General features: G+C 46.7%; 1 protein-coding gene and 1 long non-coding RNA gene across 2 annotated transcripts in view; both read left to right on the top strand.

Moving 5' to 3' along the window:
* Nucleotides 1-26,536, top strand: part of LATS2 (large tumor suppressor kinase 2) — a 77,823-nt gene that overhangs the window by 29,380 nt on the left and 21,907 nt on the right.
* Nucleotides 69-26,536, top strand: part of LOC123584941 — a 31,444-nt gene continuing 4,976 nt past the window's right edge. The window contains exon 1 of the long non-coding RNA XR_006705801.1: nucleotides 69-26,455. This is a non-coding gene — a long non-coding RNA (uncharacterized LOC123584941). The remainder of the gene's footprint in view (nucleotides 26,456-26,536) is intronic.

The following is a 26,536-nucleotide window of genomic DNA, read 5'->3' as shown; positions in this document are numbered from 1 at the left end:
TCTTTTCTTTTCTCTTCTCTTCTCTTCTCTTCTCTTCTCTTCTTTTCTTTTCTTTTCTTTCTTTCCACATGTTTATTTTGAGAGCAATAGAGTGCACATGTGAGCAGGCGAGAGGCAGAGAGAATCGGGCAGGCGCTGTGCTGTCAGTGCAGAGCCTGACGCGGTGAACGAAGATCGTGACCGGTGCTAAAATCAAGAGTCAGACACTTAACTGACTGACCCCGGTGCCCCCAGACACACTTCTTAAATGCAAGGACACAGTTAGACCTCAAACAAAAGTCTGGGGAAAGATAAGCCATGCAAACAGTAAACATAAGATACATGTAGTGGCAACATTAATATCAGAGTAAGTGCCCTTCAAGATGAGTGCTACTTGAGACAAGGAGGACCGCTTTATAATAAAAGGGCCCATATATCGGGAAGATGCAGTAACGAGTGTGCATTTAAACACGAAGCTTCAAACCATGTGAAGTGAAGTAGACAGAGCAGGAGCAAAGGAAAAATCAGCAAAGCCCCAGTCCTATGTGGGGCCCCGGCCCGCCTCTCAACAGGTGGTGGGGCAGGGAGACAAGAGTATCAGTAAGCCTGGAGGAGACCGGAACATCGTCAACCACTTGAACTTCGTGATTGACATTTGTAAACATCACAGTAAATGCAGAATCAGTGTTCTTTTCTAGTGCGTGTAGAATGTTCACAGGTGGACCGCTTGTAGAGAAAGAAGTCTCAGTAACTTCTCAAAGATTGAAATCTTAACAGTATGTTCTCTGACCACAATGAAATTAGATTAGAAAAAAGTTAAATCTTTAAAAGCCCTGAATATCTGGATGTTAAACAGCTCCTATCTAAACAAGTCATGACTTAGAAAAGAAATCACAAAGGAAATTGTAAAGTACTTGTTCTGAATAACTATATATCAAAATTTGTGAGATTTTGCTAAAGCAGTATTTAGAGGGAAATTCATAGTTTTAAGTGTATATTTTAGAAAAGAAGCCTAAAATCAATTATCTAACCTTCTCCCTTGGGAAGATAGAAAAAAAGAACAGTAAATTAAACCCAAGGTAAGTCAAAGAAAAGAAACAATAAAGAAAACAAACTATAAGAACAAATAAGTTGGTTAAATGTCCAACTTCGGCTCAGGTCATGATCTTACAGTTTGTGAGTTCAAGCCCCGCGTCGGGCTCTGTGCTGACAGCTCGGAGCCTGGAGCCTGCTTCGGATTCTGTGTCTCCCTCTCTCTCTGCCCTTCCCCCACTCACACTGTGTCTCTCTCTGTCTCTCAAAAATAAATAAATGAAAAAAAAATTTTTTTTAATTAAGGAAAAAAAGAACAGTTGAGAAAATCAGTGGAGCCAAAAGCTGGTTCTTTGAATAGATCAATAAGATTGATAAATTTCTAGCCAAGCTTACCCAAAAAAGTAAATAAGAAAAAAACACAGAGGAAGCAAATGACCAATTTCAGGAATGAATGAAGGGATATTACCAAGGGGCCTAAAGACACTAAAAAGATTGTAAGGGAATATGTAAACAATAAATTTGTGATCTAATAAATGTGACTTAGATGAGATGGATGGACACATTTGTTGGAAGACAAAAACTACCAAATTAAAACAAGAAGAAATAGAAAAATCTGATAACCTAATACCTGTTCAATTCATAATTGAAGTCCTTCCTACAAAGGGGTGCCTGGGTGGCTAAGTGTCCAACTTCGGCTCAGGTCGCGATCTCACGGACCTCACAGTTCGTGAGTTCGAGCCCCGTATCATGCTCTCATGTCAGCACAGAGTCTGCTTTGGATCCTCTTCCTCCCTTTCTTGCCCCTCCCCCACTGGTTCTCTCTCTCTCTCTCTCTCTCTCTCTCTCTCTCTCTCTCTCTCTATCTCAAAATAAATAAATTTTAAAAATAAGATCCTTCTTACAAAGAAAACTACAGGCTCAGATGCTTCACTGGTGAATTCTCTTAAACAGTTAAGGAAGAAGTAATAGTAACGTGAGCCAAACTTTCTCACAAAAGACAGGAGTAGGGAGTGGTTCCTGACTAATCTTATAAGACCAATATTGCTCTGATTTCAAGACTTGACAAAACCATTGAGGACAACTATAGACCAATATTCCAGTATCTTTTATAAATGCTATATAAAGGCAAACATCCTAACCAAAGTATTAGCAAATGCCATTCAGTAAAAATATATTAGGACTGAATGGAATTTATCCCAGACATGCAGGATTGTTTTAACATTAGAAAATTGATGTAATTCACCATGTCAACAAAGTGAAGAGTAAAGCCATCTCCATAGATGCAGAAAAAGCATTTCACAAAATCCAATAGCCATCCATAACGAGACTGGGGATAAAAGAGAACTTCCTCAAATTCCCAAGGGGCACTTGTGTAAAATCTATAGCAAACATCACATTTAATGGTGAAATTCTGAGTATATTGCCTCCAAGATCAGTAATAAAGTATGGATGTCCACTTCCGTCTTCTATGGAGGTCCTGGCCAGTGCCTAAAGAGCAGTAAAAGAGAAAAGTACACATGGGTGCCTGGGGGGCTCAGTCGGGTAAGCGTCCGACTTCAGCTCAGGTCATGGTCTCGTGGTTTGTGAGTTCAAGCCCCGTATCGGGCTCCATGCTGACAGCACGGAGCCTCCTTGGTATTCTCTCTCTCTCCCTCTTTCTCTATTTCTCCCATGCTCTCTCTCAAGAAAAAGGAAACTTAAAAAAAGAAATAAAAGTACACAGATTGGAAAATAAGTAAAACTGTCTTTATTTATATTTGACATGGTCCTTTTGTAGGAAATCCTAAGGAATCTATTACCAGAACTAATAATTTCCTGCAAAATAATTTAGCATGGTCACAGGAGAAAAGGTCAATATGTCAAAATCAGTAGTTTTCTAGCAACACTGGGAAATTGAAATTTAAAATGTGATTTCATTTACAATAGCATTTAGAAATACGAACTACTTAGGGATAAATTTAACAAAATGTGTACAAGACCTGTAAAAAATATAAAACAGCACTGAGTTAAAAAAGATCTAAATAAATGGAGTGATATACCACATTCATGGATTGGAAGATTTAACATTGTTAATATGGCAGTTCTCCGTTTATCTGTACATTCAGCACAATTCCAATAAAGCCACAGCAGGCTTTTTTTTTTTTTAATTGAAATTGACAGGCTGATTCTAAATTCATATGTATTACAAAGGACCTAGAATAGCAAAAGCTATATTAAAAAGAACATAGGTAGAATACTTAAACTATGTAGTTTCAAGACTCATACTAGTTAGAACTTTAGATTATAATAGATTCTAGAGCTATACAATAATCAAGACAGTGTGGTCATAAGGGTAGATAACACAAATGAGTGAAACAGAATTCGGAGTCCAAAAGTGGGCTCACACTTATATAGTGGACTCATTTTCAACAAGGTTACCAAGGAAATTCAGTGGGAAAGGAAAGAAGTTTTTTGTTTTTTCAGCAAATGGTCCTGGGATAAATGGATAATCTAATGGACAAAAATGAATGCTTAACTCTACACCATTCACAAGAATTAAGTCAAAATGGATTATAGACCTAAATACAAACTACAAAAACTTTTAGAAGACAACATAGGAGAAAATCTTTGCAATCTTGCAAAAGGTAAAGATTTCTCAATCTAATATAAAAAGCATGGACCACCAAAGAAAATTGATAAATGTGACTTTTCTGAAATTAAAAACCTTTGTTCTTCAGAAGACATCATTTAGAACAATAAAAAGTCAATCCATGGGATAAGAAAAAATATTCCAAGTTCATATATTGGATGACAGACTTATTTTGGGAATATATAAAGAATTCTTAGAATTTTTTTAAGTTTATTCATTTATTTTGAGAGAGAAAGCATGAGCAGGGGAGGGGCAGACAAAGGGAGAGAGAGAGAGAGTCCCAAGCAGGCTCCGAGCTACCAAAACAGAGCCCAACACAGGACTCGATCCCACAAACCTCAAGATCATGACCCAAGCCGAAATAAAGAGTCTGATGCTCAACCGACTGAGCCACACAGGCATTCCAAAAATTCTTACAACTTAATAATAAAATGACAAGCCTTTAAAAACGGGCAAAGATTTGAGTAGACACTTCACGAAAGAATATGCAATAATGGCTACTAAGAACATGAAAAATACTCAACATTATTAGACATCAGAGAAGTGCAAATGAAAACCACAATGAGATACAACTACCTATTTGTTAGGATAAAATTTTATTTTTTAATTTTTTTCATGTTTATTCATTTTTGAGAGAGAGAAACAGAGCACGAGCAGGGAAGGGGCAGAGAAAAGGAGGGAAACACAAGAATCCGAAGCAGACTCCAGGCTCTGAGCCATCAGCACAGAGCCCAATGCAGGGCTTGAACCCACAAACCACAAGATCATGACTGGAGCTGAAATCAGATGCTTAACCAACTGAGACACCCAGGCGCCCCCAAGGATAAAATTTTAAAGTCTGATAACACCAAGTGTTGGTGAGGATGTATAGCAACTAGAATTTCCTTAAATTTACGGTGGAAATGTAAAAACATTTCTTAAATATATACCAACCATATGTCTCAGTCATTCCTCTGAATTATTTCTCAAAGAGAAATGAAAACCTATGTCTACAAAAAGACTTGTGCATAAATGTTCATAGCAGGTTTATTTGTAATAGCCAAAAACAATAAACAGCTCAAATGTCCATCAACAGATGAATGGATAAATAAATACTGGCATGTCTGTACAGTGGAATACTATTCACCAATTAAAAGAAACCTGTGGGGACCACTTACGTACACAGCACTGTGGGCAAATTTCAAAATCAAGCTGCGTGAAAGATGCTAAACACGAAGTAGGATTATATAGGATTTTCTTTTCATAGTTTTTTTTTTTTTCATTGAAACGCCTTCAATAATTTTTTAATCTGTATGTTTACAAAGCTCTTGCAGGAAAGGAAGCCCTAACATATTTCTGTTTGGCAAATGAAGAATACGAAATTAGGAGAGGTAAACAAATTTAGCCACATAAGGTCCGAAACATAGTTGTGTAGTTGAGACTTGAACCTAGTTCATACTGAAACTAGAGTCTGGGCTTTTTCTTTTTCTTTTTTTTTTTTTTTTTTTTTTTTTCTTTTTCACTATAACACACTGTCCTGTGCAGTTTAGTGAGGATTTGGTCCTGAAACCACGTGTTGGGTTTCTTTTTTTTTTCTTTTTTTTAATTTTAACTTGTTTTATTTTTTAAAATTTACATCCAAATTAGTTAGCATATCGTGCAACAATGATTTCAGGAGTAGATTCCTTAGTGCCCCTTACCCATTTAGCCCATCCCCCCTCCCACACCCCCTCCAGTAACCCTCTGTTTGTTGTCCATATTTATGAGTCTCTTACATTTTATCCCCCTCCCTGTTTTTATATTTTTGTTTCCCTTCCCTTATGTTCATCTGTTTTGTCTCTTAAAGTCCTCATATGAGTGAAATCATATGGTATTTGTCTTTTTCTGACTGACTAATTTCACTTAGCATAATACCCTCCAGTTCCATCCACGTAGTCGCAAATGGCAAGATTTCATTCTTTCTGATTGCCGAGTAGTACTCCATTGTATATGTATATACCACATCTTCTTTATTCATTCATCCATCAATGGACATTCGGGCTCTTTCCATACTTTGGCTACTGTCGATAGTGCTGCTATAAACATGGGGGTGCCTGTGTCCCTTCGAAACAGCACACCTGTGTCCCTTGGATAAATGCCTAGTAGTGCAATTGCTGGGTCATAGGGTAGTTCTATTTTTAGTTTTTTGAGGAACCTCCATACTATTTTCCAGAGTGGCTGCACCAGCTTGCATTCCCATCTTTTCATAATATTCTAGAGAAAGAAACTAATTTGTAGTGACAGAAAGATTAGTGGTTAATTAGGGTGGGGGTGGAAGGAGGGAGTATCACAAAGGAGCACTCAGAAAATGTCAGGAATGATGAAAATACTCTGTGTCTTGTGACCATGGTTTTTCAGTCGTATATATCTGTCACACTTACTGAGTTGTCCAGTTAAAATGAATGCAGTTTGTTCCTTCTCCCCCTTCCTACAGCCTAGAAGAGAGTGGGGCAGCAGATGTAAGTTCCAGAGACCGTTATGGATCTTGGGGGCACTGCTGGTTTTGGCCAGTACTTTCAGAGGTGGCTTAAGGATGATCAGGCCAATTCTTGGGGAGTGGGGGTGGTGACAGGGAGAGATGGAGAAGCTCTTCCAAAATGTCAAGCAAAATTAAGGACAAAAGCGAGCTGTACTTTACAAAGCTTAAGGACAGGGGCACCTGGGTGGCTCAGTCAGTTAAACACCCAGCTATCGATTTCCGCTCAAGTCATGATCTCACGGTGGTGAAATCGAGCCCCTACATCAGGCTCCACACTGGGCGTGAAGCCTGTTTAAGATTCTCTCTCCTTCTCCCTCTGTCCCTCCCCCACTCGCATGTGCAAGCTCTGTCAAAAATAAAAATAAAAAAATAAGAAGCTTAAGGACAAAGCCCTCATCCAATCCTTGCCAGAGTCAAGACTGATGGAAAAGCCCACCCCAGATCGACAGGGCCACATGGCCATCAGGGGCATGTCTCCACAGCTCAACACCCCTCTAGCCTGGAGCATTATGTGAGGTGTCATGGCAAGAATTTCAGTCCATCCTCCTCACCGTCCTGCCACCTATGAGCCAGCTGACCAGCATACATTTAGTACTGTTCTAGATGCTGGCATGAACAATGTCAAGGCCCAAACCTAGTTTTGAGTCCAGAGCTCACAAAAGCCAAGCAGAAGAATTTCATGGTATGCTACCTCATGTGTCATGAATTAGAGGGAAACACCTAAATAATCATACATGGAGGAAGACTCTGAAAGGTAGTTATTGAACAAGATCGTTCCACTCATCTGGGTCCCTGTCCTCTCTAGAAAGCCTCCCATAGGTGTTCCTGCCAGTATGTCCATGCCTCACCCCCCACCCGCACAGCCACCAACAAGAAACTCTTCTCTGCCAGTGTATGTAAGTTATACTTCATTAGAGATACAGGGAGTAACATGTATTATCAATATTAACAATATTGATAATAGTTGATAAGAATCTGTTAAATAAATAAGAACCTGTGAACAAAGCAGAACCAAATCGTGACCTGGGGAGAGTAGTCTGCTGGGTTCTGCGTAACTGTTGAGTGGCCTAGTGGACACAGCTGGTGCTCTTGGGCCACGCTGCCTAGGCGGGACCTGAGCCACTCACGGCTGCGGAGCCCCGGGGGTGTGCCCTATCTGAGTTGAGATATGTGAGTCAATATATACCCGATTTGCAAGACTTCATGAGAGAAAGAGGATGTGAAACCTCTCTGTGTTTTCAATATTGGTTACGTGCTGAAAGACATATTGCATGAAAGAACACACATTAGCATTAATTCCACTTGTATTTCGGCTTTTCTTAAATGCGGCTACAAGAAAAATGGAAATTACCACGTGGACAGTGCGGTGCTAGTGAGTGGTAACAGCGAGGTGGGGCGTCCTTCGGTCACGCCGTGGTCGGGGCCAGCTCCCTAGGGTGCTCTTGCTTTGGACATTCTCCGCTCGGACCGCTTGCTTATAACTGTCCTCGCTAAAAGTTCAACCATCTTAGAAGGGGCAGCTTTTATAATTTTATTGTCATTTCATCACTTCTAAAACGGTAATCTCGGGGCGCCTGGGTGGCGCAGTCGGTTAAGCGTCCGACTTCAGCCGGGTCACGATCTCGCGGTCCGTGAGTTCGAGCCCCGCGTCGGGCTCTGGGCTGATGGCTCAGAGCCTGGAGCCCGTTTCTGATTCTGTGTCTCCCTCTCTCTCTGCCCCTCCCCCGTTCATGCTCTGTCTCTCTCTGTCCCAAAAATAAATAAACGTTGAAAAAAAAAAATTTAAAACGGTAATCTCTATTAATTGTAGAAAACTTCAGATACCGTAGGTGAATAAGACAAAAGCCATTGAAAACTTTACTTCTGACAAGCAACCACTGGTCAAAGTAAACTTTTTACCATTAATACGTTGACTTATCCCTTCAGTCTTTTTGTACGTATGCATTTTATAGAAAAACAGAGAAACTGGAATCGCATTGTTTCGCGGTCTCGGTTTATCATTTCAGGAGCTGCTGCTTCTCTCCGTATTCCGCTTCCTTTTCTTCTTGGGTTTAAATCTGTTTGTGTTTTTTTGTTTTGTTTTTTGAAACTGACGTTTTATTTTTCACAGTTAAAGATGTAACTTTTCTCCGTGAAAATCTGTACGTTTGCCGTGGGGGCCCCTCCCTCACAAGGTGCCAGGCTGCCTGCTTGCCCTCTTCCCAGGCCCCCTGACTGTTTTCTTTCCGCCAGCAGCACAAAATGTGTCGTCCGCTGGACCTCCTTCCAGTCCTTTTGGAACTTTAAGATCTTGTTTCATTGTTGACCCTCAGCTTCAGAAGCCCAAGGGACCAGACGTTCTCAGGAACGGCGGTTCGCTACCTGATGTGGGTTGGTTACGCCTCGCAGATGGTTCTGGGTGGTTCTGGGTGACGTGCTCACGCCCCGGCAGTCAAGGTCCGGTCGGTGCATTTGGCAGCTCGGGTTCCAGTCTGTGGAAAGCAGAGGTCACAGAGCGGAAGCCTAGGGATCTCCGTCTTCAGCAGTGGCGTTTTTCTTCTACTCCCACACGCTACCTTACAGTTAAAAAAAAAACAAAAAAAATCGGTTTCCAACCTTCAGAAGCCAGGATGCTCCACATTAAAATTTGGAATTTTGGCTTCCCTTGAAAAGGAGAAGCCCCGGACCTGTCTGTCTTGTACAGAAGCTGGTCCCAGGGCTTCTGGGTGACCTGTGAGCCCTCTGTTCAGGGTTGAGCTCTGGGTCAGTGTTGACACGGCCGAAGTGTGGTCTAACGGCATCGAGACACGAAGCCCCAGAACGGCCGCTCGCCGACACAGCAGCGGAGGCGGCTTCGAGGCGGCACTGGCCACCACCGGCCACCTGCAGTCCTGCGTCAGGCCCCCTCGCTGGGGGTCGGGCCAAGCCCTCTTCCCTCTGGCGGCTCCCTACTCCCCTGCCAGTGGCTCGAGGCTCAAAACCGGCCGCTCCGCTGCCTCCTGTGTTTGCTAAAGAGGGGAGATCAGATGCCTGGGGGGGGGATGTGCGGCACCAGCCGTTGGCACGGCATGCAGAGTAAGAAGGGGAAAGTTCATGGCTTATCATGTTTTTAAGTTTTTTTTTTAATTAGTGCTTATTTTTTAGAGAGAGAGAGACAGAGCATGAGTGGGGGAGGGGCAGAGGGAGAGACGGAAACACAGGATGTGAAGCAGGCTCCCGGCTCCGAGCCGTCAGCCCAGAGCCCGACGCGGGGCTCGAACCCACAGACCGCGAGATCATGACCCGAGCCGAAGTCGGACACTTACTGAGCCACTCAGGTGCCCCATGACTTTAATTTATATACGATCAAGGTGATAGATGCGTCTCAGAAAAAGTGATTATTTCTTTTAAAGCCAGGATATTATGGCCCCTCCCGCCTCCCTGAAGAGTAGCTGGAAAATCCCTTCGTGAATATAATGAAGACCTTTTACTCTCTATCACGGTGAATAATTCTGTTTATATCAAGTTCAGTTTCCCAAAAACCGGCGAATGAAACTCCCATTTTCATATCTAAATTGGTTGATTGTTTAATATCTTTAATACCTCTCATCTCTGACCCCCGCTTGCTCAAATGTTCAATTTCTCGGACTCGGGTGGCAAGCCCGGGATTCCTGGAAGCACCTGGGATAAAAAGCTCAGTTTTGACTGCGGCAGAACTCACTTTGCCTCTCGGGAAGGGGGCGGCGGTTTGGACTGGGGCACAGGGGAGCAAGGGCCACGCGGCGCCTGCTTTCCGACAGCGCGGTCTGAAGGCGGGGTGTCAGGGAGCTTAGCTCCAGCGCCAGTGGGAGAGAAGAGGGAGAGGGTGTGTTGGGGGAAGTGTAGAACCTCAGGGCAAATGCTGGAAGCAACAGTTCTCAGCCCTGAGCAGTTGGACTCACGGGGAGCTCTGGGAACATGTGCGAACACTCTCTCTCTCTCTCTCTCTCTCTCTCTCTCTCTCTCTCTCTCTCTCACACACACACACACACACACACACACACAGGCTCGCACACCCAGCCCCAGAGGTTCCGATTTCATCCGTCTTGCAAGGGTTCCGGGCCTTGGTATTTTTAAAAAGTCCTCAGCAAGCGTGGGCGCCCACGGGGCTAGTCTTCTCGGCGGGCCCTCTGTTTCCCGCCGGGCTCACCACCCTTTGCTCTAATCGCTTTAGTGTCACAAATGAAGTCCGCCCTTCTGATGTGGGGACGGCAGTGTGGAAAGGCAGTCCAGGGGCGCATTTTGGCTACCTCAGTGTGTGGAGCTGAGAAGGCTGGGAGGAAGGACCTTTCACCTTGCGCTGCTCGGTACCCCAGCTGGTTTCTGGGGTGCCGTGCAAGGCGCCCTGGAGCCCTGTCGGAGGCCGGTGGACGGGTGTGTGTGGGACCAGAGGAGGCCGTGCCCTGCCAGCCTGCTTTCCGGGCCCAGCGTCAGGGGCCCTGGGACCTGGTTTCGCTTTTCCGGGTCAGTGCCTTATCGCCTGCTGCTGGTAAGTTCCTTCCGCATCATTGCAGACCCCGCAGGTCACAAGAAGCTCCAGATAGGGTCGTCTGTTCCCAATCAGGAAGGAACTCGCTTCCCTGTTTCTCAAATAAATCCCCACTCTCACTGACCTCTTAAGTCCTTGTACGTGCCTGAGGGAGCGTCCTAGGGTCCACAGACCTTTCTGCCCTGTGAGTTTGCAGATCTGCTGACCGACTAGCTGATGGTCCTCGGCGGGAGTAAAATTGATCCTGGAGAATCGAGCCAGCCCAGCCGACGCCTTCCCACTTCTACGTGGTGGCTCGAACGTGAGAAGATAGGAGAGGACTGTGGCACCGACACTGAAGGAGGGCATTTTCAAAAGTCTCACATCACTGGCGTGAAGAAATGACTGCTCGTTTTGGTGGAAGGGTTGCTGATGGCACCCAAGCATTTTCGGTCAAGTGTCCTTCAAACTGCAGAGCGAGATCCTCGGATGGATCAGACAAGCATTTTGTGGTCTGTGAGTCACAACGTGGAGAAGCACATCACACGTAGATAAGGGCACCTTGTCATGAAATCGTGAGTCCCGGTGCAAACAAAATGGCAACCGCACGCACTTCTGCGTAGAGTGCGGACAGTGACGCGGGGACGGGCTCCGTGGTTTACTTCATCCCCCAGCTGCTGTTCAAGTGCTGGGCACTCTGCTGAGGGCTTCCCTGATGGTTTGTCCCCTCCCGTGACTACTCCACTGCTTCACTTTCCTTAGAAACCCGAGAAAGAAAGAAGCCCTTCCAACGAAGACGAGTTTGTTTCCGGTTTTGCTACATTCCACGGGGCGTGTTTCTTTCTCCGGAGTAAGTTGGTGTCCCACTTAGGCTTCTCTCTGAGAACAGACACGTGGCCAAGGGCTGGGCAGGTATCGTCCTTTGTCCTGGGGTCCCTCATGTCAGGGAGGTGGATTGGACAGGAAGCAAGGGGGCAGTCATGGGCCCCGCTGTGGTAGACAGTTACTTTAGGTTTTCTTTTTTTTCTTTTTTTAACTATTTTTTTTTTGATGTTTTATTCATTTTTGAGAGAGAGGACAACAGCGTACGAGCAGGAGAGGGCAGAGAGAGAGGGAGACAGAATCCGAAGCAGGCTCCAGGCTCCGAGCTCTCAGCACAGAACCTGATGCGGGGCTCCAACCCACAAGCTGTGAGGTCATGACCTGAGCCAAAGTCGGACGCTTAACCGACTGAGCCACCCAGGCACCCCTACTTTAGGTTTTCTGTGGGGTTTTAGGAGCAGGAGGTTTTCGGCTCATTTCTCAACTGTGAAGTGAACAAACCAGTCATTTGCTATTGGTGTGGAGAAACACTTGTTTTTACTCAAGGTCACAAGAGAGGCTGTGCTTAGTGTCCTAGTATTTATGGCAGAGTGCTGATATTTCCTGGTTGTAGGACAAGGGTGAAATAAGAAGAAAGATCGTTTTTTTCCTGGCTACTTTTAAAGGAATGAACCGGTATAAAAAGGGAAACTGCTGATCCTAGAAAATGGATTTTTTTCTAAAGATTTTATTTTTAAGTAATCTCTCCACCCAACATGGGGCCTGAACTCACAACCCTGAGATCAAGAGTCACGTGCTCAACCTCTGGATCCAGCCAGGTGCCCCCAAAATTAATTCTTGACAATCCCCAGAATTCTGTTTATAGCACCCACCTTGGAAAATTTTTAAAGTTGGGCATCGGCGAAGCCAAAGGTATTTTGCTTGTTGTCCTCTTCCAGAAGCTTATAAGTTTTATTTGGGTTTTAGGTGCGTTACTGTGCATCATGTGGATTACTATGCAGGTCTGCTAGGTGTCTTTAATTATGTGTGGATGATTCCTTCACCACATCTCAGAAGTTGTGCAGAAGAGAGGGTACCTTGTCTGCTCTCTGCCAGAGTCCTGGTCCTTGCTGTGTGTGAAACACAGACCTTCATCCAGGGCAGGGTCCTAAGGGTTACAACCACCAGCACAAAGTGAAACGCACCAAACACAAGCACCCTCCCGCGGTCGGTCCTCCGGCTGGCTGTCCCTTCATCTCTACAGCCGACGTGGACTTTTTCCTACCACCATCTGACGTCTGAACTCCGACATGAAAGAATAAAGAAAGTGCCAAAACCACGCTTGCCGAAGTTCGCTATAGGTCATTTCACGGTAACCTAGATGTTACTGGACCAAGAGGGTTAGACAGTTTTAGCTAGAACACCAGGTGTTTGAGCCTGAAAATAAATTCCTAATGTCACTGATTCAGCGTGTATTAGGGAGGGCCTGCTGTGTGCCAGGCACTGTGTTAGGCCCCCAAGGGTACCGTAGTGAACATACTAGACCTGATGGCCCCTCTTGGGGCTTATAGCCAGCCAGCCGACAGATGCATTTTCAGTACCTTTTTCAAAACTAAACTGTCACCGGGGCGCCTGGGTGGCTCCGTCAGTTGAGCGTCCGACTTCGGCCCAGGTCATGATCTCACAGTCTGTGAGTTCGAGCCCCGCATCGGGCTCTGTGCTGATGGCTCAGAACCTGGAGCCTGCTTCCGATTCTGTGTCTCCCTCTCTCTCTGCCCCTTCCCTGCTCATGCTCTGTCTCTCTCTCTCTGTCAAAAATAAATAAAAACATAAAGAAAAAAGAAATTAAAAAAAACTAAACTGTCACCAAACAGACGAGATCTTAGAAGAGCTCAGATTGCCCAGCTGGGTAAAGACCGTTATGTGTTGTTTGTGAATTTCTGAGAAAGGAGTGTTCATGTGGTTGAGTCTCTAAAGTTAAACCAGTCCACACACATTTTTTAGAGGATCGTTTTCATCCCTTCCCTGGCCCCGTGATGTTTGTTTGTGTTGCTCAGCTTGGATAGCGGCAGAGCTGGCTCCAGAAACGGACCGTCCCAGTTCAGCAAGGCCAGCAGGACGCACATTAGCGGACGGGCTGCTGGTGTGTGCCTTCTGACGCCGTGACCGCGACCGAGGCGGGCATCGCTGGCGAGGGTGCTGCCTCCACAGCGCCCTGAAAGAGCTACCGTGAAACCCTCCCAGCGTGGAATTTTGTAACACACATCAAACATATGCCTTTCATCCGAAAAGACTTCCTTCGTGGCCGTTCCTTAGCAAAGGTTACGCTGTATTCACACTCGCGTCTCAAGCTAAGCCAAACCATACGGCAGTGCAGACGGGCTTTTTTGGTTTGTCGAAGCGGACCGCGTGACTGCTTTCTTTGGCTGCTGTGTCTGAGTCCTGGAACTTGTTTCAGGTAGATCATTTGACCTGAGAGGATAGCCGCTTGAGTCGCTAATTGTCCTCTGCGGTTTGCTCCCATCTGAGAGCACAAGTGAGAAGGAAGGCCGCTGGGCTCGCGAGCGCCACACACGGCCCATCCGTGTCCCCGGCCCCGTCCAGGGAGCGTCCAGGGATGCTCCCCGGCATCACAGACTTCGTATTGTCCTGTTCTGGTTTTTTAGAATAATTCTCTTCTTATCCGTTTGCTCCCCCTAAAGCGTTTAGCCTTTTAAATCCGCTCCCTTATTTCATTTTTAAATGAGCTACACAAACTTCATGGAGGACAAGGACAAGGACATTTCAGAGAGTAAGAGGAAAGAGCATTCCAACATAAATGTGAAAGGCAAACCGTTAAAATGGAACTCTGCTGCAGCCTTGAAAAAAGGTCAAGACTTTGTATCACAGACTTCCGAGTGCAGCTTTTCAAACAACCCCACCTTTACCTTGCCTGCCTGTTTTAGATCTTGTCTACGGAGGATTCGACTCTTTCCATGCGTTTTGGAATTAGCACACACTGGGTTTTGCTTTTCCGAGGTATGATAGTCCTGGCTCAAGCTCGTTGCTCGCACCCTGAGGATGGGCCTATGACTTGGGCATCAAGCGAGGACAACGGGCCAGGTCCCACCGGGACCAACCTCATGCTTCCGTAACTCTAGTGAGTAGTTACTAGTAACCCCTAAAAGCAGCCCCCACTGCACCTAAGTGCTACAGCTGGTTGACGTAACTGGCCTGAGTGAGCAAGCCACGAGAGTCGTTAGGTGTAGGAACGTTCCCCACCCCCAGAATGGAAGTCCCATGAGCAGAGGGACTTTGGTCTGCTGTGTCACTGCTGCAGCCCCAGAACCCAGAGCAGGGCCCCTTACTGGTTGGTGGTTTAGTAACTGTTCTGAACAAACGAAACGTTAACAGCTGAAATCACAAAGTCGTTGACTTGAACAAAACCCCTGTACCTCAACTAGTTGCTTTGTAACAGAAACAACACCAGCTTCTTAACACCAGCCCATCCATGATCAGGCAGAGAGCTGTGTTGTCTGTGTCACTCTAGGTGAATTACTGATCTGTTCTAGTCTCGGTTTTTCCGTCTCGGAACCGTGGTGGGTAATTCTCGTTTCACAGGGTAGTTGTGGGGTTGACGGGAGATGATTTAGGTAAAGGGTCCTGTACAGCACGTGGCCCTCTGCTAACGTCATCCTCTCAAGCTGCCCATTTCCTTCAAAAATCTACCAAACCGCTTATAGTTGTGGGCTGTGGCCAGTGGCATAAATGGCATTTCCGAAGAATTCACTCTGAGGGTCGGAGCACTGTTAGGTAGAAAACAGGAATAGAAAATTTCCTTGTGGGAGGGCTGAAGCTTCTGGCAAAAATTAGTAAGTGCGGTGTTCTGTCATTTTTGGAACTCTTAGCTCTGTCCTAGCCTGCTGGTGGTATTTTGCCCCCAGATTGTCCAGTCGAGACAGAAGCACAACAGATTTTGAAATTCCGGGACCGGGGCAGAGCCTCCCAGCAGTAGCGTGTACTGAGAACTGTTTCATCATCCATCACATGGGGTCACTTGCCATTCAAAACCGCTGTTTTCTCAGAGAAAATGTTAATGCGCCTAAGAAGTTGTACATTTTCCGATTTTTTTTAATCCGCTTTCTGCCACTTGTGGGTCCAGTGACCAGTTTAAGAACACGATCCTCCCTGAAACGAGAAACATTACTTCCAGCCACGTCTTTTGCAGCAAAGGGTCAGCGTGCCTTCGCATTTGGTGAAGGTCTGAGACCCACGGCGGGCAGAGACGATGTGTCGATTCTTTCAACCAGAAGTTGGCACACATTCACCCCGTCGACAAGTCCGTGCCAGCCTTTGATAGGCTGAGTGAGGGGGAGCAGACGCTTCAGAATAGTGGCCAAAGGAGAAGTGAGAGGAAACAGGAAGGGTCACGGGTCCCCCAGGGGGTGTTTGGCGCACGTTTATGGAGAGTCATGCTGTTGCCACCGCGAGGCGGCTACCGTGAACGTGTGGGATAAGCTGTGATTTCGTAAGGTCTCACGAGAACAGGGTCCTGTCGCGTGTACTGTTTGATTTGTGTTGACTTCCTGTTGGAAGACTTTCCCGAGGGTCTGGTGATCGGGGGCTGTTCATATTTGGGAGTGACGCACTGAGATGCTGAGTGGAGGGACTGCGGGGTGGGGCCTGTTGATGGGCTCTTCGCTGTAGGGAGATCAGGCAGAGAGCCAGTCCCTCAACTGTCTGTTTCTGGAGGCTCGTCTCAGGGACACTTGGGTTTTTCCAGGGGAGCCCCTCAAGTCTGTGAGGTGCAGGGGAGATGGGCAGTGGCTCTGGGAGTTCTGTCCACAGGACAGGAGAGGGTCGCTGACGGGCCATCGTCGATTCAGCATGTGTGGCCCAGTCTCTGCTTCCTTCTGGTGCTTCCTGTCTGCCCCTGGCTGCACTACGGTCTCCGATGCCAGTGCTTCTGGTTCAGTGCCTCCTGCCCAGGGTGGGGACCTGAGGACACAGGTGCCCTGCATATGGACCTCCGGCAGAGCACCTGTTTTCTGCTGCACACCTCACCCTCCCCTGCCCTGTGGGCTCACGTCACGCGCTTGGGCATCTGTGGGGTCTGTAGCTCTTCTGCATTTAGTTCTGTGTTCTACCAGCTACTGAGATCCCTTCTTCACCGTGATTGTCGTGTAAGGGCTATGACGGAAAACGAAACATAAACCAAGAGTAACCAGACTTGCGGCTAATGCACCAAGTATGAGCTGAAGTCGTATATGTATCTTTGTTACCATGTTTTGTTTGTTTCTAATATTTATTTATTTTATGGAAAAGGTGGGGGGGAGGGGGGCAAGGGACAGAGAGAGAGGGAAAGAGAGGATCCCAAGCAGGCTCCGAGCTGTCAGCACAGAGTCAGACGCAGGGCTTGACCTCAGCAACCCTGAGATCATGACCTGAACCAAAATCAAGAGTCAGACGCGTAACCGACTGAGCCACTCCGGAGCCCCTGTTGGTTTATTTTTACTTGGCAGTATAGTATAAACGTTTTCCCATGTCATGAAATTTTATTCCCTCACACTGTTTTTTTTTTTTTTTTTTTTAAATGGTGTTGTAGTTCACTACATGAATGATAGACATTAGTTTAATTTGGGACACTCAGTCCATTTGTAATTTTTCACTCCATAGGCAACACCCAGATAGATATACTTCTAATTAACTATTTCATTCCTAGACATTATTTGCCGGGCCAGTTGTCCACAGACAATTTGGATTTGAACCAATTTGCAAGAGGGATTTCAGATAGTTGCCTGAGAGGAGGAGGTGAGGAGATGGGAGCAGGTGCAAAGGAAGAATGGGTTATTGGAAAAGGTCTCAAGGACACTGACTCGGATGTGAAATGGTGCTTTTTCCTGCCTTCCAAGAACTTGCAAGGTGGGGGGGAAACCACGGGATGAAGGGCTGTGCTTCTGCACATGTGTTCATTCGCTCGGTACTTAACCAAACAGTGAGCAGTCCCTGTTTGCTAAGCACAGTGGAATACAAACATGAATGTGACTCAGTTTTTGGCCCTCAATGCTTACAGGATAAGGAGGCAGGACTGTGAAGAAAGACCGTGGGACAAAGAGAAACTGGGTGTTGGTTTTATTGTTCAGTATATTTGGTGATGATTGATGATGATGATGTAATCTTTCAAACATTTGTAAAAGGAGAATAAGAGAATATTTCCCCCCATTTGTCTCAGAGCCTTTTTTTTTTTTAGTTTTTATTTTAATTCCAGTTAGTTAACATACGTGTAGTTCTAGTTTCAGGTGTGCAGTCTAGTGCTTACCAGTCCCGTGCCTCACGCAGCGCTCATCACAGCAGGAGCACTCCCTAGTCCCCTCGCCTGGTTCTCCGTTACCCCCCCCCCCCCACCTCCCCTCTGGCAACCCTCAGATTGTTCTCTGTAGTTAAGAGTCTGTTTCATGGTTTGCCTCTCTCTGTGTTTCCCTTTGCTTCTTTGTTTTGTTTCTTAAATTCCACACAGGACTGAAATCACATGGTATTTGTCTTTCTCTGACTTGTTTCGCTTAGCACCATATTGTTGTAAATGGCAAGATTTCATCCTTTTCTACGGCTGAACGATATTCCATTGTGTGTCTGTGTATATGTGTGTGTGTGTGTGTGTGTATATCTATCCACGATAGATCACCTCTTCTTTATCCATTCATCTATGGATGGACACTTGGGCTGCTTCCAAAATTTGGCTATTATAAATAATGCTGCTGTAAACATTGGGGTGCCTGTATTCTTTTGAATTAAGTGTTTCTGTATTCTTTGGGTAAATACCCAGTAGTGGACTTACTGGGTCATGGGGTAGGGTAGTTCTATTTTTACTTTTTTTTTTTTTTTTAATTTTTTTTCAACGTTTTTTTTTTTAATTTATTTATTTTTGGGACAGAGAGAGACAGAGCATGAACGGGGGAGGGGCAGAGAGAGAGGGAGACACAGAATCGGAAACAGGCTCCAGGCTCTGAGCCATCAGCCCAGAGCCCGACGCGGGGCTCGAACTCACAGACCGCGAGATCGTGACCTGGCTGAAGTCGGACGCTTAACCGACTGCGCCACCCAGGTGCCCCTATTTTTACTTTTTGAGGAACCTCCATGCTGTTTCCCAGAGTGGCTACACCAGTTTGCATTCCCACCAGCAGTGCAGGGGGGCTCCTTTTTTCTCAGTATCCTCTCCAAGACTTGCTCCTTGTGTTGTGGGTTTTAGCTGTTCAGATAGGTGTGAGGTAACATGTTGCTGTGGTTTGGATGTGCATTTCCCCGTGGTAAGTGATGTCGAGCATGTCTCCATGTGTCTGTGGACCATCTGTATACCTTCTTCGGAGAAATGTGCGTTCGGTGTCTTCTGCCCATTTTTTAATTCGATTATTTGTTGGGTGTGGAGTTGCAGAAGTTTTTTTCCGTATTTTGGACACTGCTGCCTTTTAGCTTTACTGATTATTTCCTTCTCTGTGCAGAAGCTTTTTTATTTTGATGTAGTCCCAATAGTTTATCTTTGCTTTTGTTTCCCTTGCCCCAGGAGACATCTCTAGAAAAATGTTGCTACGACTGCCTGAGCTCTCTTCTGGGATTTTGATGGTTTCCTGTCTCACATTTAGGTCTTTCATCCATTTTGAGTTTATATTTGGGTGTGGTCTAAGAAAGTGGCCCCGTTTCATTCTTTTGCGTGTTGCTGTCCAGTTTTCCCAGTACCATTTGCTAAAAAGACTGTCTTTTTCTCATTAGATATGCTTTATTATATATTATTCATCTTATAATTGTGGATTTATTCCTGAGTTTCCTATTCTGTTACACTGTGTCTGTTCTACGTGTCTATTCTTGTACCGGTACCATACTGTTTTGGTTTCTACAGCTTTGTAATAGAACTGAAGTCTGGAATTGCAATACTGTTTCAGAGACTGTTAAAGGAACTCTGTATTACATATGTAGTCAAGCTTCTCTGGCTTCTCCAACCTTGATCTCTCCCCTGCCTCCCTAGCAAGTACTGTCCTGAATCAATCTTCTCATTCCCTTGCATACTATAACCAATCTACGCTATTGTTTTACAAATTCAAAAAAACTCTATACGATACGATTTTGCGACTTGCTTTTTTTATTCAGCATGTTTTTGAGATTTTTCCTTGTTGATAGAAGAGGCTGTAATTCATTTTAATTGCTCAGTATTGCACCGTGTAATTATATCCCCCCTTATCTGTCCGTTACTCTGTTGACGGACATTCAGATTGATTCCTGTTTTCTTTTACCAACAGAAGTGCAGCGAGCATTCTTCTGTATGTCTCCTTATGAACATGGAAATTTCTCTGAAGGATGTTAGGATGTTAGGGTCACAGGACTGGAGCATCTTTAACTTTCCTAGATATTGTCAAAGTATTCACCTACGTGGTTACACCAATTCACACTTCTTTCCTCGGTTTATCAGGGCAGGTCTCTATCCTTGCCAATACCTGGTGACATCAGACATTTTGTAAGTACCACACGCTAACCAATGGCACCACTGGAGCTCCCAGACATTTTAAATATATGTCAATCTGAGGGGTGTGAAATAGCCCCTTGTTTAAAAAAAATGCAGTTTCTGTGATTACTAAGGACATGGGACTTTTTGTTGACTGCTTGGGTTTTGAACCACCGATGGCATGAACTTGAGACATGATTACTCATTCCGAGCCTCAGTCTCCTGGCTTTCATAAAACGTGAGTGCCGACATTTTGGAGTCATTCGGAGGGTTGGAGACCACGTGCACAGTTCCTGGCTCTGTTTCTGTCTCAGTCTTGAGTCATTCTTCCAACAATACCCAGAAGGCTGCCCCCACATTGAGGAGGACACCCCTCCCAAAGGGCTGTGGTCTGGAGCCAAAGGAGCCGGTCACCGAGGCCCTGTGGGAGCGGAGAGGACCCTCCTGAGAGCCCAGCAGGAGGCCCAGCAGAGCCCCTGCCGCGGGGCAGAGCATGTGGACAGCCAGTCGGGTCTGGGGTGTTGGCTGACCCCCTCTCTCCCTGCGTACCATTAGAGTCCGTTCGCACAGTGGCCGCAGCGACCCTTTTAAAGCAGAAAGCGGGTCTTGTGCTCTCGGGTGGCTTCTGATCTCACTCGGTGAAAGCCAGGTCCTCATCGTGGCCTGTGTGTGCGGAGATCCTGCCCGGTGGTTTGTCAGCACTGAAATGCCAAAATGAGCCTGGGCGACCAGGTCCCGCACGTCGGAACCACGACCTGGAGGGGAGCGGAGGGGAGGGCAGGGTGCCGCTGGCAGCTGGGGTGAAATCAGTTGGATCGGTTGGTTTCACATAAACGCACTGCTTCCTGTGAGCAGCGTCCCAGTAACTCGGGGCCTGAGTCTCAGCACCCTGACCCCTGCTCTGTTCCAGCCACCCCGAGCCTGCTTTTTCCTCAACAGTCTCTCGCCTGCCTCAAGGCCTTTTAGTCACTGTGCCCCCTTCCTGCAGAAACCTTTGGGCTCCCTCCCTCCCTTCCTTCGGATCTCTGTCCACATGTTCCCATAATAGGTCTGGGAACATCCTTTACTTATTTTTGAGATAGAGACAGAGTGTGAGCGGGGGAGGGGCAGAGAGAGAGGGAGACACAGGATCTGAAACGGGCTCCAGGCTCCGAGCTGTCAGCCCAGAGCCCGACGCGGGGCTTGAACCCACGGACCGCGAGATCATGACCTGAGCCGAAGTCGGCCGCTTCACTGACCGAGCCGAGCCGTCCAGGCACCCTGACCATCCTTTATGAAATGGCAACCCAATACCTCTGACCTGACCTCACACACTCCCCATCAGCCCCACTACCCTTGACCTGACATTACCTTCTCCCCATAAGCCTCATTTGACTTTTTTCCACTTAGCGCTTGTCACCGTCACAACACCTACACATTCGGTCGTCACTTTGTGATTTTCCTCAGTTTTGTTCACCTCTGTCTCCCCAGGGCCTACGATGATGCCTAGCATCTGGTGGGCTCTCAGTAGGTACATTTCTCGAAATGACTCAGTAGTGGGCTTTCGTTCAATGTTCCCACAGTCCAGTAGGGGCAGACGGCATACCAACCAGTAAGTGCAACTCAGGGGCATCAGTTCGACGGTGGCGTGTACAAGGCATTCTGATACGAGGAGACAGAAGTCCGTTCTCCCGGGTGCTGGCTGCCGGGTGAGGGGACGGGCGTCGGGGAGTGCCCATGCTGGGATAAGGGCTTGAGCCCAGGCTGCAGAAGTGTGTAGGCAGTTGTGAAGCTGGAGCTGGGAGCGGGCTGACACTCCCGCATTGGAAGCCGTGTGAGCAAGGGTCCCAGGACATTAAGCCACAGGGCAGATGTCTGTGGTGCATTTCAGAGTGGCAAGCCACTGAGAGTACAGCCCACGTGGTGGATCGTAGCTCGGGGGGAGGGGACAGAGGCCAAAGAGGGCAGGAGTGTGTAGGCGGGCCCTGCGGGGAGGAGATTCCAGCCAGCGTGAGAAAGGCCAGGGGGAGAGGAGCACCTGAGTTCAGGCATTACCGGTGGGGTGTTTGCGTATATGTATGAGAAGGTGGGGTTGATGCATTTTAAAAAAACTTTTTAATGTTTATTTATTATTGACAGACAGAGAGAGACAGACCGTGAGCAGGGGAGGGGCAGAGAGAGAGAGAGAGAGAGGGAGACACAGAATCTGAAGCGGGCTCCAGGCTCTGAGCTGTCGCCACAGAGCCTGACGCGGGGCTCAAACCCATGAACCGCAAGATCATGACCTGAGCTGAAGTCGGACGCTTAACCGACTGAGCCACCCAGGTGCCCTGGGGTTGATGCATTTTTATTGAGACTTTTATTGTTTTCTAAATACAAAAACAATGCAAAGTCATTACAGATTTGCAAAGTGTAGGAAAAGTATGAAGGATATAAAATTCACACCTGATCCTACCACACAGAGAGATGATGCAGTGTTAACATCTCAGATTGTTTCCTTCACTATGTATTTAATTATACATCCTCACTAATAAGGATAATTTTTCTCCAATTACAAAGTTTTGTTTTATTTTTATTTTAGAGAGAGAGAGCGAGGAGGGGAGAGGGGCAGAGGGAGAAGGGGAGAAAGAGGGAGAGGATCTTAAGCAGGCTCCACACTCAGCATGGAGCCCAGTGTGGGGCTCAGCCCTATGACCTTGGGGTCATGACCTGGGCCGACATCAAGAGTCGGACCCTCTATGGACCGAGCCACCCAGACGCCCCATAACTTAGTTCCAGTTACGAAGTTTTGTGAGACGAGTAGGCCGGCAGGATTGAAGGCGCTGAGGGGTGATGGGGACAGTTACTGGCATTGAGAATACTGGAACTGGAGCTGTGTGTTCTTGGGTCCTTTTGTAATTTTAAAGGAAGGCCCCTTTTTAGGTTTTGGGTATTTAAAGATTCTACATAGATGTGAGGTCATGTAGTGTTTGTCATTATCTGGCTTATTTTTTTATGGCTGAATAAGATTCTGTGTGTGTGTGTGTGTGTGTGTGTGTGTGTGTGTATGTAGATGTGCACACAACATTTTCTTTATCCATTCATCCATCAGTGGATACTTATGTTGTAAATAATGCTGCAACAAACATGGGGATGGAAATATCTTCTCGAACTAGTGTTTGTATCTCCTTTGGATAAATGCCCTGAAGTGGAATCCCGGGCCATATGGTAGTCCTATTTTTAATGTTTTGAGGAACCTCCATGCTGTTTTCCTCAGTGGCTGCACCAGTTTGCATTCCCACCAACAGTGCACAAGGGTTCCCTTTTCTCCACATTCTCGCCGAACAGACATGTATTTTGTTAACATAAAATTTGTAACGCTATTTGGCAATGCATGTCCTGGGATTTCACTGTCAGCAGCATAGAATCCAGAAAATTTATAACTGGTAGTCACAGCCAGATTTGAAACAAAATGAGTGGATTTTAAAACGTTGGAAAATGAAAATTGTTACAGAGCTTCTGAGCCCTTGAAGATGTGAATTAAAAGTTAACTCTCCGATATGTATCCATTTCAAAGTTATACTGTAACTTTTTGTGAAAAATACATACAAAGTAGGGAATTTTAGTTTTCACTACCAGGTTTCATAACAAAAATATTTATACATTTTAGTAAATTATAGTGTATTTACTATGTTACACTGTATCCTTCAAGCGTACTTTGTAAAAGTAGCAGATTACTGTCTTCTTTCTTAAATGAACCTTGGCTTCCTAGACCTTCCCATTTACTTGGTAATATTAAAAAAAAATAGTAACCACAGGGAAGAGAGCTGTGGGTACACGGCATGAGACACCCCTGCCCTTGATGCTTGTGGGCCGACCGTCCCCAACAACGTGAGACAGAGGCATTGAGGGCCCGGCACACACAACAACAAAAACAGCTACTGACTCAAAAAGCAGAGGAGACAAGCTTCAGGTTCTGCGACAGAGGCATGTGCCAGCGAAGTAGGCCCATGTACTGCCTTCAGGTAAGTGGGTCGTGCAGAGACAGACCAGGGGAGAAGTTCACAGGCAGCATTTGTCCGCAAGTGAAGAGAAGCCAGGCTCCCCACGTATTCCGTGGACTTAATTTCAAGAGCCAGGACTGGCTTGGAGCCCAGGAGAAGAAATCTGGTCTTCCAGAATCACGTTTAAGCTGTTTGTGCTTCAGCTTCGGTGACTCCGGCTCATCTGTCGGCCGGCTTGATGTCCATTGCTGGCACAGGCTGGTCCTTCGTCACAGCACGTAAACTTTGGTGGCAGACTAGTCCTTCATAGAATCGAACCGGCCACCCACTTATCCTCTTCAAGTGTGTATACAGTGGCGTTAGAGACCAGGGATGGGTAGTGCTGTCTTCAGTGGAAATGCGCACATCTCGGGCAGCAGTTTTCTTTTGCTCACTGATGACAGATTTCCATGCCTCACTCACTGGTCTGTCATCATTCTTGCTCTGATTTTTCTTCCTAAAGCTTCACGGGTTGAGGTAGAGATTGGATCTTTTCCTTTTTGGAGACCTTTTCCTCTCAAGGTAGAGTTCCCACCAAGAGTGTGAATCAAAACTCCAAATTACCGGGGCGCCTGGGTGGCTCAGTTGGTTAAGCGTCCGACTTGCGCTCAGGTCATAATCTTATAGCTCGTGGGTCCGCGTCCCACATCAGGCTCTGTGCTCACAGCTCAGAGCCCGGAGCCTGCTTCTCGGGTCCTGTGTCTCTCTCTCTCTCTCTCTGCCCCTCCCCTGCTCACGTTCTGTCCCTCTTAAAAATAAATAAACATCTAAGAAATTATTTTTTTAAAAAAATCTCCAAATTACCTTCCTTCATCCTTCTCCTTACCACTGAGCAAGGCTCCTCCAGGCCGCAGAACATACGTGGCAGGTGGCCTCTTGTCTTAACTTGCCTTTAGTATCTTACCTCCGTCCCTGCCAGACCATGGTGGAGGTTCAGAGTTAAGTCTGTGGGTGAACTGCACGCACGGCAAGCCCTTCCCGCTGCACCTTCGTCCTGACGTCTGAGCCTACCTCGAAAGGAAGAGAAAGCCACGGGAGAGCCTGCGGTCAGGAAGGCCGGCTTTGGGTCTTGCGGCCTCTGCCCAGCCCTCCGCCCTGTCTCTGCACATCACCTCGTCCTGTCTACCGCACGGTTGGTTGGTCTGTCTTCCGAAGTCCACCTGCACCCAGCCCCACCCTCCGCCTGGCAGCCTTCGGCTCGTCGTTTGAACACGTGTGGCTCCACTTAGGTCTTCTTTCGTGTTGGGAAAACGTGGACCTCTGCCTGCCTGCGACGTCAGGCCCTCTGGCTAATGGTGCCCAGAGCTGTGCCTACAGTTCTGCCTTGTGTGGGGCTCCCGGCTTCGTTGCTTCCACCGCTCCGTCCCTGGGCTGTCGGCCAAAGACGTCTTGCTTCCCCAGGCACGAGGAACGCTGGGGTCTGTGCTCTGGAAGGGGCCTGAGCCAGTTCTGCCTCATGAGGCCCTTGGGTGATCTCTCTTGGGCCTTGGCTCTTACTTCTTGGATCAGGATGCTGCTGGATTGTTGCGTGGTGCTGCTGGGGCCAAAGGGCTTCCTGCCAGAGCTCAGGGGTGCCCGCAGGTCAGGGGCTGGGGCTGGGAAGCCCAGCGCAGTACTCATTTCCTAAGCCCGGGCGGTGGGCCGTGTGCACACACAAGTTCATGCCTATGCCCACGTATGGTCGGGACCCAGGAAGCTCTCCCACAACAGACACTGACACAGTCGCCCAGGGGCCCCTGGCTGACTCAGTCGGCAGAGCAGGCAATTCTTGATCTCGGGGTCGTGGGTTTGAGCCCTTCCTGGGTTAGAGATTACTTAAAAAAAAAAAAAATTCATTGGCCCATTCTTTCCTGAAGCACTTTAATTCTCTTTAATGTTTATTTATCTATGGAGAGAGAGCATGAGCACAAGCGGCTGAGGGGAAGAGAGAGAGTGAGAACCCCAAGCGGAGTCCGAGCTGTCAGGGCAGAGCCCCGCGACTGTGGGTGACCTGAGCCAGAATCAAGGGTCGGACACTCAACAGACTGAGCCACGCGGGCTCCCCTCCCGAACACACTGTGTGTTACATCTGTTTTCCTGTTACTTCCATTACCAAAAAAAATTGTATATTTTTTCTTAAAAAAGGATTGGACCTAAATTATCATAAGTCACACCCAGGAATTTAGTACCTTTGAGAGAACAGGAGCATTTAAAGGTATAATAATAATTTTGTGGTCAAATAGTAACCCAACCAAATATTTATTTGAGGGCCTACAAAGTTACAAGACTATGTAAAAAGGCAGTAGTTACTGCTGAGTATGCAGCCCAGTTACGATAACCAAAGGCGAAACAAGTATTTTATTATTGGGGCCATTACAGAAAACTAGACCGACTAAGGGGATATACCAAAATAAAGATGTTTACGGAAGTTCTCGAACTTCACTAAGCATGCCAGCAATCAGTATTGAGATCATGTCCTCTTCTGATGAAGTTTTGTTTCTTGGCATTTTGTTAGGTCCCCGTTAATAGTAATAATCTTATATTTCTGCAAAGTTAAACTGTTTAAAAGTTTAGCACACCAAACCACTCAAAGTTTAAGGTGAGGGGCGCCTGGGTGGCGCAGTTGGTTAAGCGTCCGACTTCAGCCAGGTCACGATCTCGCGGTCCGTGAGTTCGAGCC

This window comes from Leopardus geoffroyi, chromosome A1, assembly GCF_018350155.1.
Source record: "Leopardus geoffroyi isolate Oge1 chromosome A1, O.geoffroyi_Oge1_pat1.0, whole genome shotgun sequence".
Classification (NCBI taxonomy): Eukaryota; Metazoa; Chordata; class Mammalia; order Carnivora; family Felidae; genus Leopardus; species Leopardus geoffroyi.
This window is presented reverse-complemented; position numbering and strand designations above follow the sequence as displayed.